Source organism: Rhinoderma darwinii, chromosome 3, assembly GCF_050947455.1.
Source record: "Rhinoderma darwinii isolate aRhiDar2 chromosome 3, aRhiDar2.hap1, whole genome shotgun sequence".
Taxonomy (NCBI): Eukaryota; Metazoa; Chordata; class Amphibia; order Anura; family Rhinodermatidae; genus Rhinoderma; species Rhinoderma darwinii.
The window spans coordinates 426,107,307-426,121,589 of NC_134689.1; positions in this window are offsets into that span (position 1 = coordinate 426,107,307).

A 14,283-nucleotide genomic window follows, 5' to 3' on the forward strand; every position below is an offset into this window, starting at 1 on the left:
TAGCCGTATTTATCTTGACTTTTAACTCATTAAATACACAGTGGAAAGATCCTTTATCTTGACTTTTTCAATGATTATTCAATGGTTTTTGTTGTGTGATATCTTGCTGCAGCAAGTTATCAGAATCAAGATAAAGATGGCTACATCCTTACTGTTCGAAGAAGTTTGCACAGAAGTGGTTTTCATGGAAGAATTGCAGCCAAAAAGCCATACCTTTGACATGGAAACAAGGCCAAATGACTCAACTGTGCACGAAAATATAGGAACTGGAGAGCAGAGAAATTACAGCAGGTGCTCTGGACTGATGTGAAATATTTGGCTGTTAGAGAAGGCAGCTTGTTCTCTGAAGGGCTGGAGAGCAGCACAATAATGAGTGTCTGCAGGCAACAGTGAAGCATGGTCGAGTTTCCTTGCAAGTTTGGGGCTGCATTTCAGCAAATGTAGTTGGAGATTTGGTCAGGATTAAGGGTGTCCTCAATGCTGAGAAATACAGAAAGATACTTATCTATCATGCAATACCATCAGGGATGTGTCTCATTGACTCCAAATTCATTCTTCAGCAGGACCATGACCCCAAACATACAGCCAATATCATTAAGAACTATCGTCAGTGTAAAGAAGAAAAGGGAGCCCTCGAAGTGATGACATGGCCCCACAGAGCCCTGATCTAAACATCATGGAGTCGGTCTGGGATGACATGAAGAGACAGAAGGATTTGTAGAGGCTACATCCACATTAGATCTGTGGTTAGTTTTCTAAGATGTTTGGTACAACCTCCCTGCCGAGTTCCCTCAAAAATTGTGTGCAATTGTACCTAGAACAATTGATGCTGTTTTGAAGGCAAAATATTGATTTGATTTAGATTTCTCTTCTGTTCATTCACTTTACATTTTGTTAATTGATAAAAAAACATTAATACCTCTATTTTTAGAAACATTCTTATTTTTAAGTATTTTTCCACGATTGCCGAAAATGTTTGCACAGTACTGTATGTCCCTAAAATGAATAGAATAGTTGAATAGTGTGATATGTACAAACAAATAATGACAGTAATCCTCTGAATAGAGGGAGCCGCCCTCACCAGACTGTGTTGTGCAACGAACAGGCACCATCCTGGGATGCCCATGTAGGTCGAAGCCTGGTTCTCTGATTGGTGTGGTGGTTGGTCCACCTGTAGACCTCGTATAGGAGACCAAGAAAGACAATCTAACGATAAAAATGATGGGGGCCACCAGTAAGTTCGAGGGAGCAGAAGATTCATAAGATCAAAAAATATTTATTTAGCCAATGTACAAGGTGTTTCTAAGTCATTATGACCTTTTCATTATGTACCTGATGAAGAAGTCAGAACAACTTTGAAATGTGTTGTACATTGGCTAAATGACTGGTGCCATAAAAGTGTTCCCATGTTGGGAGGGGGGCGGTCAGATCTATATGAGTGTGTATTCCGTGTTTCCTTACCCTAAAGAAAGCAGAAAACGCTACAGATCGTAAGTTTTTAGGTATATTTTTGTTATTTCTCCGTAACTGCATGTTCTTATGACATCTTATTTTGCCTCTTTTTATACTTTTTGTAAGCATTGAACCTTTTCTATTAAATCTTAAAACTTTAGTAAGTTTGGTCCTTGTAAGCTCTACATAATCTATAGCCTTTTATAGTATATATATATATATATATATATATATATATATATTGTATTAACCATTTGACTGTTGAAAAGCAGTGTGAGTGACTAGGACTTAGCACCCAGATTTGAGAAGTGGTGGCAACATTGGTGTATCTGGGGCATGTGAACTGTGTTGGGGTGAGATTTTCTCTACATTTAGCAACCTGAGAGGAAGGTGAGGGTAATATTGAGTAAGTGTATATAGATTAACCCCTCACATTTGAACCCACATCACATGCTGTGAAGGTGTGTACATACGTGACAGGGACATTCAATAGTAATCACAAATAGTATGTTATCATACTGCCCATAGTGGACCTATATGTCAATATAAAAACAGATAAGTAACTTTGTAATCATGTGCATACTTGGAAATGGAGAATATACTGATTTACGTATTGCTCAGATAGACATGCGTGATGTGAGAGTTGTTAACTTCCGTTTTGGTGACTAGATTCTGCAAATCAAAATCCTCAAAGTTCTCCACTTGCTGGTAAATCATTAGATCTGTCAGATAATAGAAACAATACTAAAGTTGACCATATGCAGTTCTTTAGATCGCTGTTGGGCCGAATGAACGAGCCCAACTATTCCTCCCAACCCACCCCCATACACATACGCGCTGGGCAAGCATGCATATGTTCTCAATAAGGAGAAGGGAGTGAGTTGCTGCCACAGACCTTATATCCTTGCAAACTAAAGGATCGGGTATATTGACATTGACTGCCCAATCCTTCTCTCCCCCGATGCTGTGGAGGGAGATTCAGGACATTGCCATACACATTAGATGGCGGGATCGGCTGATATGCATCCATTGGATGATATAATGCACTAGGAAACTAGAAAAAAATCTTTATGGGGTGGAATGGGAAAAAACAGCAATTCCTCCATAGTTGTTTCTGGTTTCGTATTTACGGCCTTCACTGTGCAAAAAAAAAAAAAAGACAATTTAACTCAGCGGGTCAATATGTGATACCAAATTATTTTATTTTTTTTATGTTTTACTACTTTGATTTTGTGTCGCCATAGTCTGAGAGCCATAACTTTTTATATTTTTCCATTGATGGAGCTTATTTTTTGCAGGGTGAGTTATAGTTTCCATTGGTACCATTTTGAGGTACATGAGACTTTTCCATCACTGTTTATTCTACTTTTTATGGGGGATGAATTAACAAAAAACAGCGATTCTGGCGTTTTTTCTTATGGCATTCACTGAGCAGGTTAAATAATATTATATTGTACCGATGCAGAATATCACGGGTCAAAAAAAACCACGCATAAATCAAACTGCATGCTAAACCCATAGGAATGAAAGTAACATGAATTTTGACCCCAGACAAAGCTTTCTGAGCGAAACGCGCGTCGGGTTGGGTGGGTATGCATGGTCACTGGTCTGGAGCAATTGCCTCTTATATATTGATTTTTCCTTTTTTATTCATTCAGGAATACCAGGTTATTTACCCTGTATTCTATACTATATGCACTTTACTGCTTCATCCATCATGATTTGCTGATTTAGGTTATTTAACCCGTTAGTGACCGCCAATACGCCTTTTAACGGCGGCCACTAATGGGCTTTATTCTGATGCATACGCCTTTTCACGGCGATGCATCAGGATAAAGTAAACAGAGCAGGGAGCGTCAAATCTCCCTGCTCTCAGCTGCTAGAGGCAGCTGAGGGCTGGGGGTGTCCCTGCTCTGCCGGGTGAGATCGATATTAGTATCGATCTCACCCGTTTAACCCTTCAGATGCGGTGCGCAATAGCGTGCACCGCATCTGAGTGGTTTTGGAGAGAGGGAGGGAGCACCCTCTCTCTCCCACCGACACCCGGCGATACGATCGCCGAGTGTCTGTGTCTCTAATGGCAGCCGGGGGCCTAATAAAGGCCCCCAGGTCTGCCTGGAGCGACTGCCTGCTAGATCATGCCGGAGGCATGACCTAGCAGATGCCTGTCCGTTTTACATGGACAGGCAGTAATACACTGCAATACAAAAGTATTGCAGTGTATTACAATAGCGATCGGAGAATCGCATATTATAGTCCCCTAGTGGGACTAGTAAAAAAAAAGTTTCATAAAGTTAATGAAAAAAAAAATGTGAAAAAAAATGAAAAACTCAGCTTTTCCCCTTACACAATGCTTTACTATTAAAAAACCAAAATAATGTAAAAAAGTTACACATATTTGGTATCGCCGCGTCCGTAACGACCCCGACTATAAATCTATAACATTATTTAACCCGCACGGTGAACGCCGTAAAAAGTTTAAGAAAAAACTATGGAAAAATTATGTGAATCCTGACTTTAAAAATTTTTTATAAAAAGTGATCAAAAAGTCGCATCTACTCAAAAATGATACCAATAAAAACTACAAGTCTTCCCGCAAAAAAAAAGCCCTCATACAACCGCATCGGCAAAAAAATAAAAACGTTACGGCTCTTCAAATATGGAGACACAAAAACAAATAATTTTGAAAAAAAAGCGTTTTTACTGTGTAAAAGTAGTAAAACATACAAAAACTATACAAATTTGGTATTGTTGCAATCGTAACAACCCGCTGAATAAAGTTATGGTGTTATTTTTATCACACGGTAAACGCCGTTGATTTAAAACGCGCAAAAGAGTGGCGAAACTTAAGGTTTTTTTCTATCCCCCCCCCCAAAAAAAAGTTCATAAAAGTTAATCAATAAATAATATGTCCCCCAAAATGGTGCTATTAAAAAGTACAACTTGTCCCGCAAAAAAAAAGACCTTATACAGCTATGTTGACGCAAAAATAAAAGAGTTATAGCTCTTGGAATGCGACGATGGAAAAACGTAAAAAATGGCTTGGTCATTAAGGTCTAAAATAGGCTGGTCATTAAGGGGTTAACTGAGTTTGGTGGTTTGTGAAAAACTTTTCACCTTTTGTTTGCGACCATATTGTTTGCCCTGCACACCCGTTGTCTCTTATATGATTTGTTCTATGTCTTTTTATACTATTTGAATTTGGCTTTTAATGTATGGCCAAAAATATTATGTTACTTTTATTCCTATGGGTTAAGCATGCAGTTTCTCTATTGGTGCTATAATGTTATATTGTCACAGATCAGCCTATTATGGATTGCGGCAATACCAATTATTTTTATTATTATTATGGTTTTTGCAATGTTTTAGGGGAAAATGTGGAAATGTTTTTTTTAACTAATGTTTTTTTGTACATACAGTGTAAAAAAAACCCTTTAATTTACTCTTTCTTTTCAGTTCCTCTAGGGGACTTGAACCAGCGATCCCTGGATCACTTGCACAATTTATTACAATACTAATGTGTTGAAGTATATTGTGATCCTGACAGTCTACTAGGCAGTACACCTTTGTACTCCTTTGTACATCTTTGTACTTCTATTAATCCGGAGGCAGGGCTTACTAGGAGTACAAAGATGGCAGACTTGGGGGCCTTCATCAGACCTAGGGGCCTTCATGTGGTCCACAATTTCTTAATAGTTTACAATGTATAAACCTCAGAATATTTAAGTTAAAGTATCCAGACTTGAATTTGAGCAAATGTTTGCTTTCCACCTGTTATTCACGGGTTATTCTCATGTTAGACATTTATGGCATATCCACAAGACATGGTATGAATGTCTGATAGATGCAGATCTCAGCTCTGGGACCACCACCTATCTTGAGAATGCAATATTATGTGCAAAAAAAAAGGCGCACATGTTTAACAAATCTGTCAAATTTTATGACCCCTAGTAGCCACGATGTTAAGGTAGGTAGTAGGTGTCAAAGTAACATCGACATGACTGCAAGGACCCACGGTTTCTGTGCAGAACATTGCTCAAAGCATCTCCCTGCCTCCGCTGGCTTGTCTTCTGTCCGTTGTGTATCCGGGTACTTTCTCTTCTTCCTTTGCCTCATGCTCCAGTTCTGATGCTCACCTGCCCATTGTAGGCATGTTTGGCAGTGGACAGGGGTCAGCATGGGCACTCTGACCGGTATATGGCTAAGCAGCACCATTCATAGTAACCTGCGATGGCCTGCGTCTTCTTACACCTTTCTATCATTGCCAGCATTAACTTTGTCACCAATTTATGCTACAGTAGGTCTTCTGTGAAATCGGACGAGACGGCATTGCCTTCTCTTCCCACGTACATCAATGAGCCTTGGGCGTTCTTTACTTTGTAGCCGGTTCAACAGTAGACCTTCCCTGGAGCACTTTTGGTAGGTACTAAACATTGCATACTGGAAACACCCCACAAGACCGGGAACACCCCACAAGAGCTGCCTTTTAGAGATGCTCTGACCCAGTCGTCTATCCATAACAATTTGTCTATTGTCAAAGTCGCTCAAATCCTTACATTTGCCCATTTTTTGTGCTTCCAACACATCAACTGACTGTTCAACTGTTCACTTGCTGTCTAATATACCCCCCTTGTCAATGACCAGTATCACGGGATAATCAACATTTTTCACTTCACCTGTCAGTGATATTAATTTTATGGCTGATCGGTTTATAAAAGCAACAAAATTGTGCATTGAAAACTACAACTTGTCAATATAAAAATAAGAAAGTTATGGATTTTGAAATGAGGGGTAAAGTTTGAACTTGATGGATTTATGTCTTTTTTCAACCTATTTAACTATATTACTGTGTGAAATAATAACCCTAACTAACTACATAAATGGAGCAGCCAAATTTCTGTCAATTGAGACTGTAAACCCACATGCTATATGGTGGGCACTATGTGGGGGGGCACTATGTGGTGGCCACTATGTGGGGGCACTATGTGGTGGGCACTATGTGGGAGGCACTATGGGTGTATTATAATTTTGGGAGGCACTATACTGTGTGGGGGAACCATGGGGGCTTTATACTGTGTGGTGGCACTACGGGACTTTATACTGCATTGGGGCACTATGGGTGTATTATATTTTGGGGAGGCACTATACTGTGTGGGGGCATTATGGGGGAATTATACTGTGAGGAGGCACTTTTGGGGCATGATAGTGTGTTGGGGACACTATGAGGGCATGTGTGAGGGACTTGGACCCCTGCGGCAGCAGTAAAGTCCGGTACTTGGGGGATGTAGCAGGTTGGGGGCAACCAATTGGGTTCAGGTGCAGGTGTAACCTTAACAGCCTCTAACGAGCGGTCTAGGGTTTAAGTGGCGAAAACATTCCGAGTGCTGTAGAGTGTGTTTTACAGTCTATTTTACCTTTTGGGACCGAAAGTTTTGTATGGACGGACGCGGTCCGTTATTGACTTTCGCCTGCATTGCCAGCGGTGCAAAGTGAAAAATTAAATCTTCAGGGAAGCGACCGGCATCGTTTCTGACTCCGGAATTTTACCACTAAAGGTCTGACCTTGAAATTTGTACAGTTTCGTGACGGTGGCGTGCGCAGTTTACGGCCAGCAAAACACTTTAGTCGAAAAGTCACTGCCCATAAGCAGTGACATAAGCAGTGAACAGAGATCAGTAAAAGAAGGAGACCATTGAGGTGGGAGCTACAGGTGGAGAAGGCTTTCTGCCTACCTGTACCAGATGGAATCCTTAAGATGACAGATGCAATCGTCCGGTGCTAGTGACGCCATAGGGCATGAGGGGGCCTGTGCCGCCTGGCCCATAAATGTTATGTGTGGGCCCCCTCGGACCCCATAGTGGCCATGGGCAGGGGCCCTAAGAGAATAGGGGCCCTGGGCAATTGCTTAGTTTTCCCCCTCCAACACCAGCCTTTGCCTCCAAGGTACCATCTACCTGTGACTACATTGCACCTGTCCGGCCAGCAGCTACTCCATTATCGCGGAGTAGCCCAGTGTGTCCACAAACCTGCTGGTCATTCAGACACATTTTAGGAGAGATAAGAGGAGGACTAATGACCATCTTCCAGATGCACACTTAGTAGGTCAATAGCAAGTCCAGCAACCTACTACTTAGAGATACATACAGTATTTGCAGGAATTGCATGAAGCTGGCACTTGATTAGTAAGTCATATTATCTAGGGGCATGCATGAACAAATTCTAAAGGTGGAATGAAGAAAGAATACTGATAAAGAATGGACAATCAACAAAGAAGAAACATATACAGCCAGGACTGGCAGAATTCATAAGACTCATTCCTAAGATTTTCACAATAGATCACAGATCACATTCGTAATTTAGATTTGTTTAGCCGCTATTGATCACCTGTATAGGTTTTTCATTCATAGCCCTCTACTAAAATTCACCCTACAATCTCATATCCCCCTTACCACCTTACTAACCTCTACATTATTCTCCTTACACCTGTGACCACTTAGATGACCTATTATGTATTATTCATATATATATATATTTTTTTTAATTTATATATATATATATATATATATATATATATATATATATATATATTAGTGTATATATATATATATATATATATATATATATATATGTATATCATTTTTTTATTCATATATGTTGGATTAATGGACTTTTTTTTAGAAAACATTATAAATGGTATGGTGTTTCCCATGAAATTCTTTTTTGACTCACATAATGTGCTAGCTGGGACTACCACCTCTGAAACTTTCACTTATGGAAAAAACACACTTTTCTGTAACTCTTATGGACAAGAATGGAGAGAGTTGCAGAAATTCACGGTTTTCTCAGCATTCACTCCTCATCCCGGGTGCAGTGACCAGTGTGAACTTTACCATGCGGATCGAGGGTCAAGAGAGAGTCCCACTTTCTCAATCGGTAGAGGTCTAAGTGGAGGAAACTACTGTGGATATGCCAGTTAGGATAAATTGTAAAATCATGCAAGAAAGGACCAACAATAAAAGAACAATTTTGTTTCTTGGGCACGGCCAAACCAAACTGCATGGCTGTAGTGTCCAAATGCAGACTATCATGGCTCCAGCTGACCTGCTGTTTCCAGAGCCTAAAAATTGCGGTGAACGAGTCATCTGCTGAGCTGAAGAAAAATATGGTATAGTGTAAACATGAGCACTGTAGAACCTGGACTCCTCATTTACAACAACACATTTCCCGTGTCTCACGAGGAGTTCACATTCCTTATCATTTGTGTTTTTTTGTGATTAACATGGACATGGAGCGGTTATTTGGGAACCATATGTTGTTATTATTTCAGCACTGTATGTAATGCTCAAACATTATGTGGCACTGCTACTTAGGCATTGTACAGTATATTATTTTTTCTGTGGCCAACTTAAGGCACTGTTATTTAGTCACCGACAATTTGTCATTAAACGGGTTATTTCCTCCCTGTACACCTGCTGGAAAACTAACACTGATTGGGTGTGTGGTCTAGAACCAGTAAACTGTTGTAACACACGTCTGTCTAGCTTTGTTCTGCACATCCGACATCCTGAAACTGGTATCAGTTGCATCCTGTAACTAAAGTCCTGATTGGTTGATGTAATTTGCCTTTAGCATCCAACTGCGAAACATTAAGGTTTTTGCATTGTTTTTTTCTACTGATTTGATTCCTACATAAAAATAAAAATAAATACAATTTAAATTTCATTTTATTTTTTTAATAATAAATGCACTCACAATATTTTATCAAGTTTATTTCTCATATGTAATAAAAATCATCTAAAAAAAGTATACAGTGGAGGAAATAAGTATTTGATCCCTTGCTGATTTTGTAAGTTTGACCACTGTCAAAGACATGAACAGTCTAGAATTTTTAGGCTAGGTTAATTTTACCAGTGAGAGATAGATTATATAAAAAAAACAAAAAACAGAATATCATATTGTCAAAATTCGATATATTTATTTTCATTTTGCACAGAGAAATAAGTATTTGATCCCCTACCAACCATTAAGAGTTCAGCCTCCTCCAGACTAGTTACACGCTCCAAATCAACTTGGTGCCTGCATTAAAGACAGCTGTCTTACATGGTCACCTGTATAAAAGACTCCTTTCCACAGACTCAATTAATCAGTCTGACTCTAACCTCTACAACATGGGCAAGACCAAAGAGCTTTCTAAGGATGTCAGGGACAAGATCATAGACCTGCACAAGGCTGGAATGGGCTACAAAACCATAAGTAAGACGCTGGGTGAGAAGGAGACAACTGTTGGTGCAATAGTAAGAAAATGGAAGACATACAAAATGACTGTCAATCGACATCGATCTGGGGCTCCATGCAAAATCTCATCTCGTGGGGTATCCTTGATCCTGAGGAAGGTGAGAGCTCAGCCGAAAACTACACGGGAGGAACTTGTTAATGATCTCAAGGTAGCTGGGACCACAGTCACCAAGAAAACCATTGGTAACACATTACGCCGTAATGGATTAAAATCCTGCAGTGCCCACAAGGTCCCCCTGCTCAAGAAGGCACATGTACAGGCCCGTCTGAAGTTTGCAAATGAACATCTGGATGATTCTGAGAGTGATTGGGAGAAGGTGCAGTGGTCAGATGAGACTAAAATTGAGCTCTTTGGCATTAACTCAACTCGCCGTTTTTGGAAGAAGAGAAATGCTGCCTATGACCCAAAGAACACCGTCCCCACTGTCAAGTATGGAGGTGGAAACATTATGTTTTGGGGGTGTTTCTCTGCTAAGGGCACAGGACTACTTCACCGCATCAATGGGAGAATGGATGGAGCCATGTACCGTCAAATCCTGAGTGACAACCTCCTTCCCTCCACCAGGACATTAAAAATGGCTCGTGGCTGGGTCTTCCAGCACAACAATTACCCGAAACATACAGCCAAGGCAACAAAGGAGTGGCTCAAAAAGAAGCACATTAAGGTCATGGAGTGGCCTAGCCAGTCTCCAGACCTTAATCCCATCGAAAACTTATGGAGGGAGCTGAAGATCCGAGTTGCCAAGCGACAGCCTCGAAATCTTATTGATTTACAGATGATCTGCAAAGAGGAGTGGGCCAAAATTCCATCTAACATGTGTGCAAACCTCATCATCAACTACTAAAAATGTCTGACTGCTGTGCGTGCCAACAAGGGTTTTGCCACCAAGTATTAGGTCTTGTTTGCCAAAGGGATCAAATACTTATTTCTCTGTGCACAATGCAAATAAATATATATAATTATGACAATGTGATTTTTTTTTTTTTTATATATATATATAATCTATCTCTCACTGGTAAAATTAACCTAGCCTAAAAATTCTAGACTGTTCATGTCTTTGACAGTGGGCAAACTTACAAAATCAGCAAGGGATCAAATACTTATTTCCTTCACTGTATGCACTTAGTTACATACTATCTATATAACTTTGTAGTCCTTTGATTACTAGTAATGTGCACATATTTACTATCATTCTAATCAAAATGACCCAATGAATAAATGAACCAATTAATTTATAGTATTCAGTAAAACACCTAAGAAAAATGAAACACAAAAATATTGTGTGTTTCACAACTTTACCATTCCCGCCAATGTAACCATGTTCTACCAACATATATATATATATATATATATATATATATATATATATATATATAAAAACAATATACCAAATTTATATTATTAAATAAATATATATAAAATACATATAATAAATATATAATAAATATTGCTCTATTATAGAAAAATCCCTGAAAAATAATCAACAATAATCAGTCTGGTCCCAAGGTCTAGAAAAAAACTAAAATATTTTGTGCACATTACATTATCTATAGGTCATTTTTATCTATTAACTATAGTTATAAATGACACATTTCTTGATTATTTCCTGTACAGATGTTTTTATTTCCTTATTTCTCAGACTATATATAATGGGGTTGATCAATGGAGTAAATACAGTATACAGCAGGGATAGGAGTTTACTTAGGTTTAAGGTTTGCGCTCTTTTTGGGAAAAGATAAACACTCAATAGAGTAAAGTAGAATATGGAGACCACAATGAGGTGGGAGCTACAGGTGGAGAAGGCTTTCTGTCTACTAACGCTGGACTGAAAGCGTAAGATGATGACAATGATATTAACATAGGATATGATGATTATTGTGCTGGGGACGAACAGTACTAGAAAACATATTATGTAGACCTCTAACTCAATAGTGTAAGTACTAGAACAGGCGATTTCTACTAAAGGAACGAGGTCACAGAAAAAATGGTCAATGATATTTGGTCCACAAAATGTCATCATGGCTATTGTTAAGCTGTAAGTCAATGACATGGAAAAACCCAACACCCAACACCCGGCGGCCAATATTACACAACGTCGACTTGTCATGATAGAGGTGTAACGGAGGGGATTACAGATGGCCACATATCTGTCATAGGACATCACTGTGAGGAGAAGACATTCAAATATTTCTGAGGCACCAAAAAAATAAAATTGGGTCATGCAGTTAATAAAAGTAATGGCCCCCCCGTTACTCAATAAAATGTGGAGCATGAAGGGGACAATATCTGAGGTCAACAAGATGTCACTGGTGGACAGTTGTGTGAGGAAGAAGTACATTGGAGTGTGGAGGTTCTTGCTGGTGGACACCAGGGTGATGATCAGGAGGTTCCCCAATATTGTCCCACAGTAAACCACCAGGAGAAGACAGAACAGGAAAATAATTGAATGTTGGCTGCTTTGAAATCCTACAAGGAAAAAATCTTTGTCCACAGTCAGATTGTTCTCCTTGTGAATAGAACACAAAATAGTGTTACAAATTAGTCGTCTGCTGCAATTAATAGTTGTTTTTTTAAAAACATCAGACAGTTCAAAATCTGGAACAGCTCCAAACCACATTACAGAAAGTGACAATGCCGACTTACCTAACCGCTACGGGAACTATTAATCTTAGAGGATATGGCCACCTTTGGGGCAACTATATATATATTTATATGTATTTTGTGCAAAAAAATATTTTTGTATTTGTTTTTTATTGAAAAGTTTTGACCACTTTTGCTCTGCAGCATGCATGTCTTCTAATACATAGCGGGCTGCAGAATGCCGTTCATAGTGAAATCCAATAGACCTGCTTCCTGTCGTCTCATCTCCAATGGCTCCAGTAATCTCCTGAATTAGGATCTAAGATAAATTATGATCAATTCAAAGTTTTGGGATTTCACTTTGAATGGCATTCTGCTATATATTGGAACGCATGTAGGTTGCAGAAAGAAAATGGTCCATATATATTTATTTAATTTACAAAATAAATTTTTAGCACAAAATACATACAAGAAATAAAAATCCCCCAAAGGTGTGCATAGTTTTAAATAAGGCACTAAATCCCTGTCCCAGATTAAGGCTTTATTACATTGAATATAAAGATAAAAATAATCTAGATACATTAACTTTTCATGAAATTTCAATTGGTATTCATAATAAAGAAGTTCTAGTATGGTGTCAATATAAACTAAATGCATGAATGATAAAGACTAATGATAAACGCCTCCTGCACATGAGCTACTTGTAATAACGGTCCATGATTGTGTGCACGGACGGCCGCTGACAGCCGCGGACAGCCATTCGCATTTGCAGGCCGCGCTCCCATATAAAGTATGGGAGCACGTTCCGTAAAAAGCAAAAAATTGGACTCGCCCTATCTTTTGTGGTGCCTTTCTATGGCATGGATTCTATCCCATAAATATACGGGAAGTGGTCCTTGGGCAATAGATATGAATGGGTCAATAATTACGGTCTGTACTTACGGATTAATTCTGTGGTCGTGTGCATGGGGCCTTACCCTGTAATATCATCTCTGCTGCATGAAGAAGAATCTCTACCGCTACTTACATCAGATATTCTCCTCATGTTTCCGGAGGCTCATTCTTGCCATAAGAGGATCAAAAACATCTCATGTCAGTCAGTTATATGTCGGAGTGTATGGGGCACCAGACCCCAGAATATTTCATAGGCAGGAATATTAGACTGTGTGCTGTGACCAGTATATAAAGACGAAAAATCAAGAACCTATGACGAAAAAAAGTCTGTGGAGATTGTTGTCATATTGTCTCTGAGGTGTGGAAATAATCGATCTGGTAAAGAATATTCTGTAGAAATAATTATTGTTTATTCATTACGTTAATAAGGCTCAAATCAGCCAAATCCTTCAGGAAATAAGGAAATCATTGCACAGAAATAAAAACCTATAAGCCTATGATATCCCTCGTAAAAAAAAAAAGTTACGACGCAGGACGATGACCTTTACATGCGATTAAAAGGAAAAATGGAACGAGAGGGACACTGTGCTGTGAACATGTTTATATGGCTGTGGAATTACACTTGTTTTTTACAATTTTTTTATAAAAAAATAAAAAAAGTTATGCTGCATTTACAGAGGAGCAAAATTACACAGATCTTTTAAATTGGCACACGGCTCTGTTCACATGTGACGAAAACGAGGAAAGTGGAAGGTGCACAGCAGATGAACTACAATGATTTCCTCATCAGCATACTATGGTCCTGTGAAAGTGGGAAATAGGGAACACTGCACTGACAGAGCAGAAAAATGTAGCACATTTTTTAATTTCCACATTTTGCTTTGCCCGCGTCTCGGATAAAACAAACAATAAAAGGACCGTATGGTAAAAAATGCTGGAAAAACCGGAGAGCTGCAAAACCGGATAAGAAACAGGTCATCATTTCATCATTAATAATAAAGGTTTCCGCAGTTTATGGTTTTAGGTGAAGTCATTGGATCGACCTCAGGGCTTTCAGAAGC